The sequence below is a fragment of the Triticum urartu genome, chromosome 3A (assembly GCF_056163025.1).
Source record: "Triticum urartu cultivar PI428250 chromosome 3A, HENAU_Tu73, whole genome shotgun sequence".
Taxonomy (NCBI): domain Eukaryota; kingdom Viridiplantae; phylum Streptophyta; class Magnoliopsida; order Poales; family Poaceae; genus Triticum; species Triticum urartu.
Window position 1 is genome coordinate 238,590,377 of NC_141875.1, and position 9,196 is coordinate 238,599,572.

The window sequence follows — 9,196 nt, forward strand, 5'->3', positions numbered from 1 at the left end:
GTAATATTGGCGTGTCCTATTCCTGCGTTTTCAAAATCCTGCGAATCAAACAGGTCCTGAGTTGGTGATGATGTTGTGCCTCCCATCTTTCACCAATAGCTGTCGGATCTAGATCTAACGCATACAAACCAAGCTTCTCCATTTTTGCAAAAAGATGCCCGCACTTGTTCCCTATTTACAAGAAACTCCTTGTCTCTCACAATCAGCCTCATCTCCTCCCCACCACATCTAGGAGTAGAAGGCCGTTGAAAAATCTGGCGCGATGGCCGCTGCCGGAGCCGTCCACCCCCAATCTTGGTGTTCCGTGCAATGCACGGGCATCTACGCACGGGAAATTATGTCGACCAGGGCTAGTTGTAAGCAGGCTAGCTCTACAGCCATGATGATAGTGACTGCAGACGGTGAGGCTGAAAATGGTATGCCGAACACGGCGCCTATACTCAGGTGTCATCTTCGGCGCAGGGTCTTGTCACTTCACTGTGAGGAGCCGCACGTAATAATTTGACCAACGGGTAGTACAGTGCTAGTACTCTTACTGCTAGGAGTACATTGGTAGTACTACTACTAGTACTAGTAGCACCACCGTCTGGATTTAGGAGTACTACCACGTCCATCTGGATTTTAGTATTTGACTAGCAATATGTAGTAAGGCATGTCACCAAAAATGTACTACTCCCTCTACAAATAAATACATGGTGTTTTATTCCTATCGGCGAGAGAACTTAATGTTTTTTGCTAACTAGAGTACTAATAGGATTACATGCAACGAACTAAACACTGCATGGCATGTTTGGTAGTCTCAAGTCATTTCAAGCATGCACGGCCCACATCTCTCATTGGTTGATATGTCACGAAATAAGAAACAAGGAGGGAGTTAATGCACCGTGCCTAAGTATTTTGGGATTATTTGGTTTTCGTAAGGTGACTTACACAACATTTTTGTTTACATGCATTAACATTTTATTAGTTAAATCAATGGTCAAAACTTGGCGCAAAATGCAAAGGGAACCAATAAACCAGTAAACATCAAACTTCTCTCGTTTGGCCCCAAATAGAGATCCGGTGAGATGACTATACTGCACCGGCACGGAGGGGGACGCAGCTTCATTGACTTACGGCAACTGCCTTTGGGTGAATGACACGTGGCCCCAGGGGGTGGCTGGCCCACCTATCATACAGCCAAAGGCAGGTGCAGTAGAGGGGCGAGGAGTAGTACGAAATCCTACGCACCTACGCACGCTAACCAAGGGCTGAGTGATCACTCGAATCGCAAGATCAGTTGACTAGAAGCTACGCTAGACCCATGGAGGCGATGAGCGCGAGCATCAGCTAGCTGTGCCAGATGGTCCACAACGCCGGCCTGCGGCCCGGCACCGAGGAACGTCTCTAGGTAGTATTGCTTGAGGCCGCCAGGGCGAGGGGTCGCTTGGACGACAGCTTCGTCTCCTTGTTCGACGAGGTCCTAGTCGGTTTCCTGGACAAGTTCACCATTGTCAAGAAGCTTGCGGACGACTTTGACGTAAGGCTCCAGCCGACGCGCCCAGGCTCTGCGATGCCCGCCACCCTAAACGGCCACTATGGTAACAACCTCTTCGACGCACTGGTGGCCCTATGACTGCCCGCCGTCGCGCCGGAGAATGTCCACCTCGAGGTCGCGCTCGCCGCGCAGCGCCTGGCGCAGCAAGACACCATCGACATAATCACCCACGTCTACGCAAAAATCGTCCACAAGGACTACTACATGCAAGAGGAGGACGATAGGACGCTGGCCTTCTTGGAGCGCAGGGCAACCTTGGACGGCACTGTTCAGAAGCACGTTGAGCTCGCCGCCAACGCCGCTGCTCCTCACACGTCGGTTGGTGACCCAGCGCACTAGGGCATGAGGATGTCGTTGAACATTGATGGATCCGTATGTATTTTTATCTTTCTGTCAAATCCATGTAGTAGTGTATGATACTACAGTAATTATCTTACCTTTCACATCAACTTCATAATTTTCGTATGTACTCCATGCATGAACGGCGCCAGAACCAAACTTCTCATTACTCTAGGCAAAATCGTTATTTTCTATCTATCGGTCGCGCCATGGAGCAGAACCAAATTTTACAAGTTACGAGTTCAAAAGGAAAAACCTGCCGTGTTTGCGTCGCACCCCCACACGGTTGGTCTGGCACACCGCTCAAGCGGGAACGCGTGCGTTGTTGCATTTTCACTTACAAGTGGGACCGCAATTGAGCAAACCGACTATCGGCAAACCCCCACCCCGCCCACCATGCGATGGCTGAGAAAACAGGAGGGAGTAGAGATGGTTGTAGCACGGACTCCAAGAAAATTGGTGTCAGATGGGACTCGTGTGGGTGGCGTTTTCTGTACTGCTAGACATGAATGCTAGTTATGGCCCATGCCACCCCACTATATCGAGCCTATATCGAGGTACGTAGAATAAATTTCCTGCAATCTGTGCTCAGCCCTCCTCTATCTCTCTTCTCAGCTAGCCAGCGGACGCGGGGAGCCCATCGTCTGTTTGCTCACATGCGGCCCCACATGTAAGTGAAAACGCAAGAGGACCCACTGAACCTGCACATCTTTCACCTTGACGTGCTGGTGATGAAAAACAAATCCACTAAAGATCTTCGGTGGCCACTTTTGGAGTTACTCAAGAGTAGTAAGATTCTATTTACAGTTTAACCCAAGATGCACATCTCGTGGCTTCAACTACCACTCTATTTTCTTTCATGACATGACCTGGATGCTGGATGTCCCACATGTCGGCAAAAGGAGGAAGAACCCGACCAAATCTCCGGTTCTGCTCTCGGATTAGACTAGTTGTGCTAACTTAAAAAAATTATTGTGTACTCCCTCCGTTCCAAAATACTTGACTTCCATTTGTCCAAAAATGGATGTACCTATATACTAAGACATGTCTAGATACATATATATTTTGACAAATAGAAGGCATGTATTGTGCAACGGAGGGATTAGAATGGGTGCAAGTTTTTGTATTGGGAAGAAGAGTACATCCATATATTGATAGAGCACAATTTAGTAGATGTTCTATCACTTTTAGCTAGCACAGACGCAAGATCGAGCCTCTGCAGATCAACAATGAATGCATTTGTAGCGACCCGACCCGAAGGGATCAAGTCTACTGTGCTCCGGTGTCATCCCTGGATCAGTAATGCTGACACCACACAGTACTTCGAAGGATTTATAGCAGAGTGGCAATCACACACTTATTACATCGATGTCTCAAAAGAGAACTTATTACAATAAATATGGCTTAAGGCCATCTAATAACGATAACTGCGGAAGGCTCGGAAGATAAATGGGTCCATCAACTCCAACGGCATCACTGAGTATAGAACCACGACCTAAAAGCACCTTACTCGTCGTCTGAAAAGTCTGCAACATGAAAGTTGCAGGCCGAAAATGGGTCAGCACATGGAATATGCTGGCAATGTAACACATAGAGAGTAATGGAATGAAACAGCTATACTACATGCATATATGGCTGGTGGAAAGCTCTATGGTTACAGTTTTGCGTAAAGCCAGTTTTTCCCTACTGCAAAGGAATAAATTTATTTAACTATCATGGTGGTTGTTAAACATCGAGAATGGTTGACAGCATTCTGATCCCAATTAAGTGAACAATTAAAACCCAACAACATTAATTAGAAGTAACATGATGACATTCACATGATATTCAAGTACTAGATACTCAAGTTGTCCATAACCGGGGACACGGCTAATCATGATTAGTTTATACACTCTGCAGAGGTTTGCGCACTTTTCCCCACAAGACTCGATCGCCTCCGTTGGATTTCTTGCACTACATGGTGTTTGAGAAATGGATGACCGAGACACAGTCTTTCAGAAGCACTAGCACCTTACAATTTGGGTAGACTGTACCTCCTACATCCCCTACATCTGCTAGTCCACCACTGTAAGAGTTCGCACGACTTAGTCAACTATGCCAGAGCCCATAATGGCTTGTGGCTGCACACGGAAGTTACTAGCATGAATGATCTTACGATCCCTTTGAACCTGGGTGGCGGTCCAAAATAAAAACAGGCAAGTCCTGATAGACATCAGGTGCCTCAATCCACCCAGATGTGTGTTTAAGTTGCCACCTTAGATAAACCATTAAAATTAACAAACTCACATCTGTCATGGATATCACTCACCCAATCCACGTCTACTAGCATAGCATGGCATAATAAGCAAACGTAGAAGTAACTCCCAAAGGTTTCATAATAATACAGGTAATAGGTACTACCTCATCTACTTCCCATCCCACAATTTAATTAGATCCTAATCATGCAATGTGAGAGGATTGATCTAATGCAATAAAACTGGGTTGCAGAAAAGGTATGATCAAAGTGTTACTTGCCTTGCTGATGATCCGCGAGACCTAGAGATTCGAAGTACCAAGCGGCGCACTCCGGGTGATCTATCGCAGACAAACAACAAGCATACAATAAGTACTCATCTAATGCACGGGTAAAACTCGAACAAGAGAACGAACCAGAAAGTTCAACTTAAGAACTTCGGTTGCAAAGAAAGAAAGAACCGAACAGACGACGGAAAAACAAACGGCGGAAGAAAGCAACTCGGTTCTAGCAAGTTGAAACTAGGTCAAATTTTACTGTAGCAAAGGCTTGTTCAAGTTGATTAGACGGAACGGCAGTTTCGAAACGAAACTCCAGGCGCTTGAATCACCTGATTCCGATAAACGAGAGGGAAGAAAGACTAGAACGAAGATCGGATCTGAGATTGCGATCGCGGAATAAATCCGACGAAAAGAAAGAGACGAACGGTTAAACGAACAGGCGTCGTTAACCGGGAAAATCGGTGATCACGTTCGTTGAGACGAACGGTCCGAAAGAAGAACGAAAACCGATCTAGGGTTTTCGGAAAAGAAACTGAAAAGAAAAACCGGAAAGAAAACGGAAAAGAAACAGAACGGTTCTTTTAAGAGAAACCGAACCGGGGAAAAGAAAAGGCGGCGCGGCTACCTCGGGAGGCGGGGCTCCGGGCGGCGGCTTAAGGCGGCGGCGGCGGCTTCGGGCTTGGGGTCGTGTGGGGAGAGGGGGATGTTGGGGTATATATATAGGAGGGGGGTGTTGCTTGGGGGAGGGGGCAAGAAAGAGGGGGGGGGGCGGCGGCTTAGAGTCCTTCTAGGACTCGGCCTGGGGCGACGGGGCGGGCTGGCGCGCAAGGCGGCGGCGGGGCCGGCCGGCTGGGCCTTGGCCCAGGCGGGTGCTGGCTCTCTTTTTTTTTAAATAGTTACGCGCGCAGAAAAAAGAAAAGAAAAACTAAACGAACTCCAAAATCTCTAAAGTAAATTTTCCCCGACTCCTACAAATGAGTCGAACAAAATGAACTTTTCTCCGGGCCTAGAATGCAATTTTCGAAAACACGCATTTTTCCCTATCCAAATAAAATGCAAATAAACACCGGAAAAACAAAGATTTGATTTATTTATTAAATCTTCATTTTTCCTAAATTTGGGAAAAGTCATATTATTTCCATCTCTCATTTTTTTTGATATTGGAAAAATAATTGAAGATGAAATAAATAAATCAAATGATCCTCTTTTCCAAAATTTGAGAGAATTCAAATATGAAAATAGCGAAATCTCCAACTCTCTCCGTGGGTCCTTGAGTTGCGTGAAATTTCTAGAATTGAACAAAATGCAAGAAAATATGATATGCATGATGATCTAGTGTATAACATTCCAAATTGCAAATTTGGGATGTTACAAACCTACCCACCTTAAAATGAATCTCGCCCTCGAGATTCGGGTTGGCTAGAAAATAGGTGAGGGTGGTCCTTGAGCAAATCTTCTTCTCTTTCCCAGGTGGCTTCATCCTCTGAGTGGTGGTTCCACTGAACTTTGCAAAACTTGATAACCTTGCTGCGGGTGACTCTGCTGGCATAATCGAGAATCTTGACTGGTTTCTCCTCATATGTTAAGTCATCCTTCAACTGAATCGCTTCAAGCGGCACTGTATCTCTTAGCGGTATCTCCGCCATCTCGGCATGACATTTCTTCAGCTGAGAAACATGGAATGCATCATGAACTCCTGACAGCTCCTCTGGTAATTCCAACTTATAAGCGACTTCTCCCATACGTTGCAAGATCTTATACGGTCCAACGAAACGCGATGCTAATTTTCCCTTAACTCCAAAGCGCTTAACTCCTCGAAGTGGGGATACTCGAAGATAAACTCTGTCTCCGGTTTCGTAAACTGTCTCCTTGCATTTAGAATCTGCGTAGCTCTTCTGCCTGGACTGGGCTACCTTGAGCCTATCGCGAATCAACTTAACTTTCCGTTCAGACTCCTTAATCAAATCTAGTCCAAAGAATTGACGGTCTCCAACTTCGTCTCATGACAACGGTGTCCTGCACCTCCTTCCGTATAAAGCTTCGAAAGGTGCCATCTTCAAACTAGTTTGGTAACTGTTGTTATAAGAAAACTCCGCATATGGCAAGTTATCGTCCCAACTAGATCCATAATCTAGTGCACAAGCTCTCAGCATATCTTCCAAAATCTGATTGACTCTCTCGGTCTGTCCATTTGTCTGCGGATGAAAAGCTGTGCTGAACTCTAGTCTGGTTCCTAAAGTTTCATGCAACTGATTCCAAAATTTTGAGGTAAATTGAGTTCCTCTATCTGATACGGTACTCCTCGGAACTCCATGCAAACAAATGATCCTAGTCATGTATATCTTTGCCAACTTAGCACTGGTGTAAGTGGTCTTAACTGGAATGAAATGTGCTACCTTCGTCAAACGATCAACTACTACCCATATCGAGTCATAGCCTGCTTTCGTCCTGGGTAGTCCTGTGATAAAATCCATGCCTATCTTATCCCACTTCCATTCGGGTATCGGCAATGGTTGTAACAATCCTGCTGGCTTCTGATGCTCTGCCTTTACTCTCTGACAAACGTCACAAACTGCTACATATGCTGCAATATCCTTCTTCATTCCGGTCCACCAAAATGTTTCCTTCAAATCTAAATACATCTTGGTATTTCCTGGGTGAATCGAATACGGTGAATCATGTGCCTCTTGCAGAATCAACTTCCTGATCTCCGGGTCATTGGGCACATAAACACGGTCCTCAAACCATAAGGTATCGTGCTCATCCTCACGAAATCCCTTTGCTTTTCCTTCGCTCAATTTCTCTTTTATAGCAGCAATCTCCTTGTCAGACTTCTGAGATTTTCTGATCTTATCCATCAATGTTGACTGAATCTCCAATGTTGCTACATAGCCTCTCGGAACTATTTCCAAACATAGCTCACGAAGGTTTTCTGCTAACTCCTTTGGTACTTCTCCTGTCACTAGGGTGTTGACATGGCTCTTACGGCTAAATGCGTCAGCTACCACATTAGCTTTTCCGGGATGGTAATGCAATCTCATATCATAATCCTTGATGAGCTCCAACCATCTCCTTTGTCTGAGGTTCAACTCCTTCTGTGTGAAAATGTACTTCAAACTCTTGTGATCCGTGTACACCTCACAATGATTTCCAATGAGGAAATGTCTCCACGTTTTCAATGCATGCACTACGGCTGCTAACTCCAAATCATGCGTGGCATAATTCAATTCATGAGGCTTCAGTTGTCGTGAAGCATACGAAACAACTCTTCCTTCCTGCATAAGCACTGCTCCAAGTCCTCGACGTGAAGCGTCGCAATACACCTCATAATCCTTGGTCTGATCTGGCAAAATCAATACTGGTGAGGTAACCAAGATTTTCTTCAATTCCTGGAAACTAGCCTCACATTCCTCAGTCCAATTGAACTTAGTATCCTTCTTCAACAATTCCGTCATAGGCTTTGCAATCTTTGAAAAGTTCTCAATGAATCTCCGGTAGTATCCTGTGAGTCCAAGAAAACTCCGGATCTCTCCAACTGTTGTTGGTGCTTCCCATTCGGTTACGGTCTCAACCTTAGTGGGGTCAACTGCTATACCTTCTCCGGATATAACGTGTCCGAGGAATCCAACTTCCTTCAACCAAAACTCACATTTGCTGAATTTGGCGTATAACTAATGTTCCCTTAGTTTCTCCAAAACCAAACGCAAATGTTCCTTATGCTCCTCTTCATTCTTTCAATAAACCAGGATGTCATTAATGAACACTACGACGAACTTATCCAAAAACTCCATAAACACTTTGTTCATCAGGTTCATAAAATAGGCAGGTGCGTTAGTCAATCCAAATGACATAACGGTATACTCATACCGTCCATATCTCGTGGTGAATGCTGTCTTAGGTATGTCCTGCTCTCGAATCTTCAATTGATGGTACCCTGATCGCAAATCGATCTTGGAAAACACTTTAGCTCCTTGCAAACGATCAAACAGATCATTAATCATTGGCAGTGGGTACTTATTCTTGATGGTTACTTCATTCAATCCCCGATAATCTACAACCATCCTTAATGATCCATCCTTCTTTTCCACTAGAAGTATGGGTGATCCCCAAGGCGAAGAACTTGGGCGAATGTAACCTTTATCCAATAACTCCTTAATCTGATTCTTAATTTCCACCAAATCCTTTGCTGGCATCCGGTACGGTTGCTTCGATATTGGGCCTGTACCTAGTAATAACTCAATCAAAAACTCAATGTCTCTATCCGGTGGCATGCCTGGCAATTCCTCAGGAAATACATCAGGAAAATCCTTTACCACTGGTACTTCTTCTTGCACAACTCCTGTTAGGCAGTTTACTTGTGTCCTGTTTGGCACATGCCGGGATACATACTTGATCCTTCTTCCTTCTGGTGTGGTAAGCAAAATTGTCTTACTGGCGCAATCGATGTTCCCTTCATACTTCGATAACCAATCCATGCCTAATATCACATCCAATCCTTGAGATTCCAATACTATTAGGTCTGAGGGAAACACATAGTTACCAATCCTTAATGGTAACTGATCACACCATCGTATAGCCATATACTCCGCTCCTGGTGAGCTTACTAACATGGGTGACCTAAGGGCTTGGGTTGGCAGGTTATATTTATCCACAAATCCCCTTGATATGTATGAATGCGATGCACCAGTATCAAAAAGAACGAGTGCAGTAAATGTCTTAACCAAAAACTTACCGATTACTGCATCAGGCTGATCTTCAACCTCCTCCACATTAACGTGGTTCACCTGTCCCCTATTGAAAGGGTTC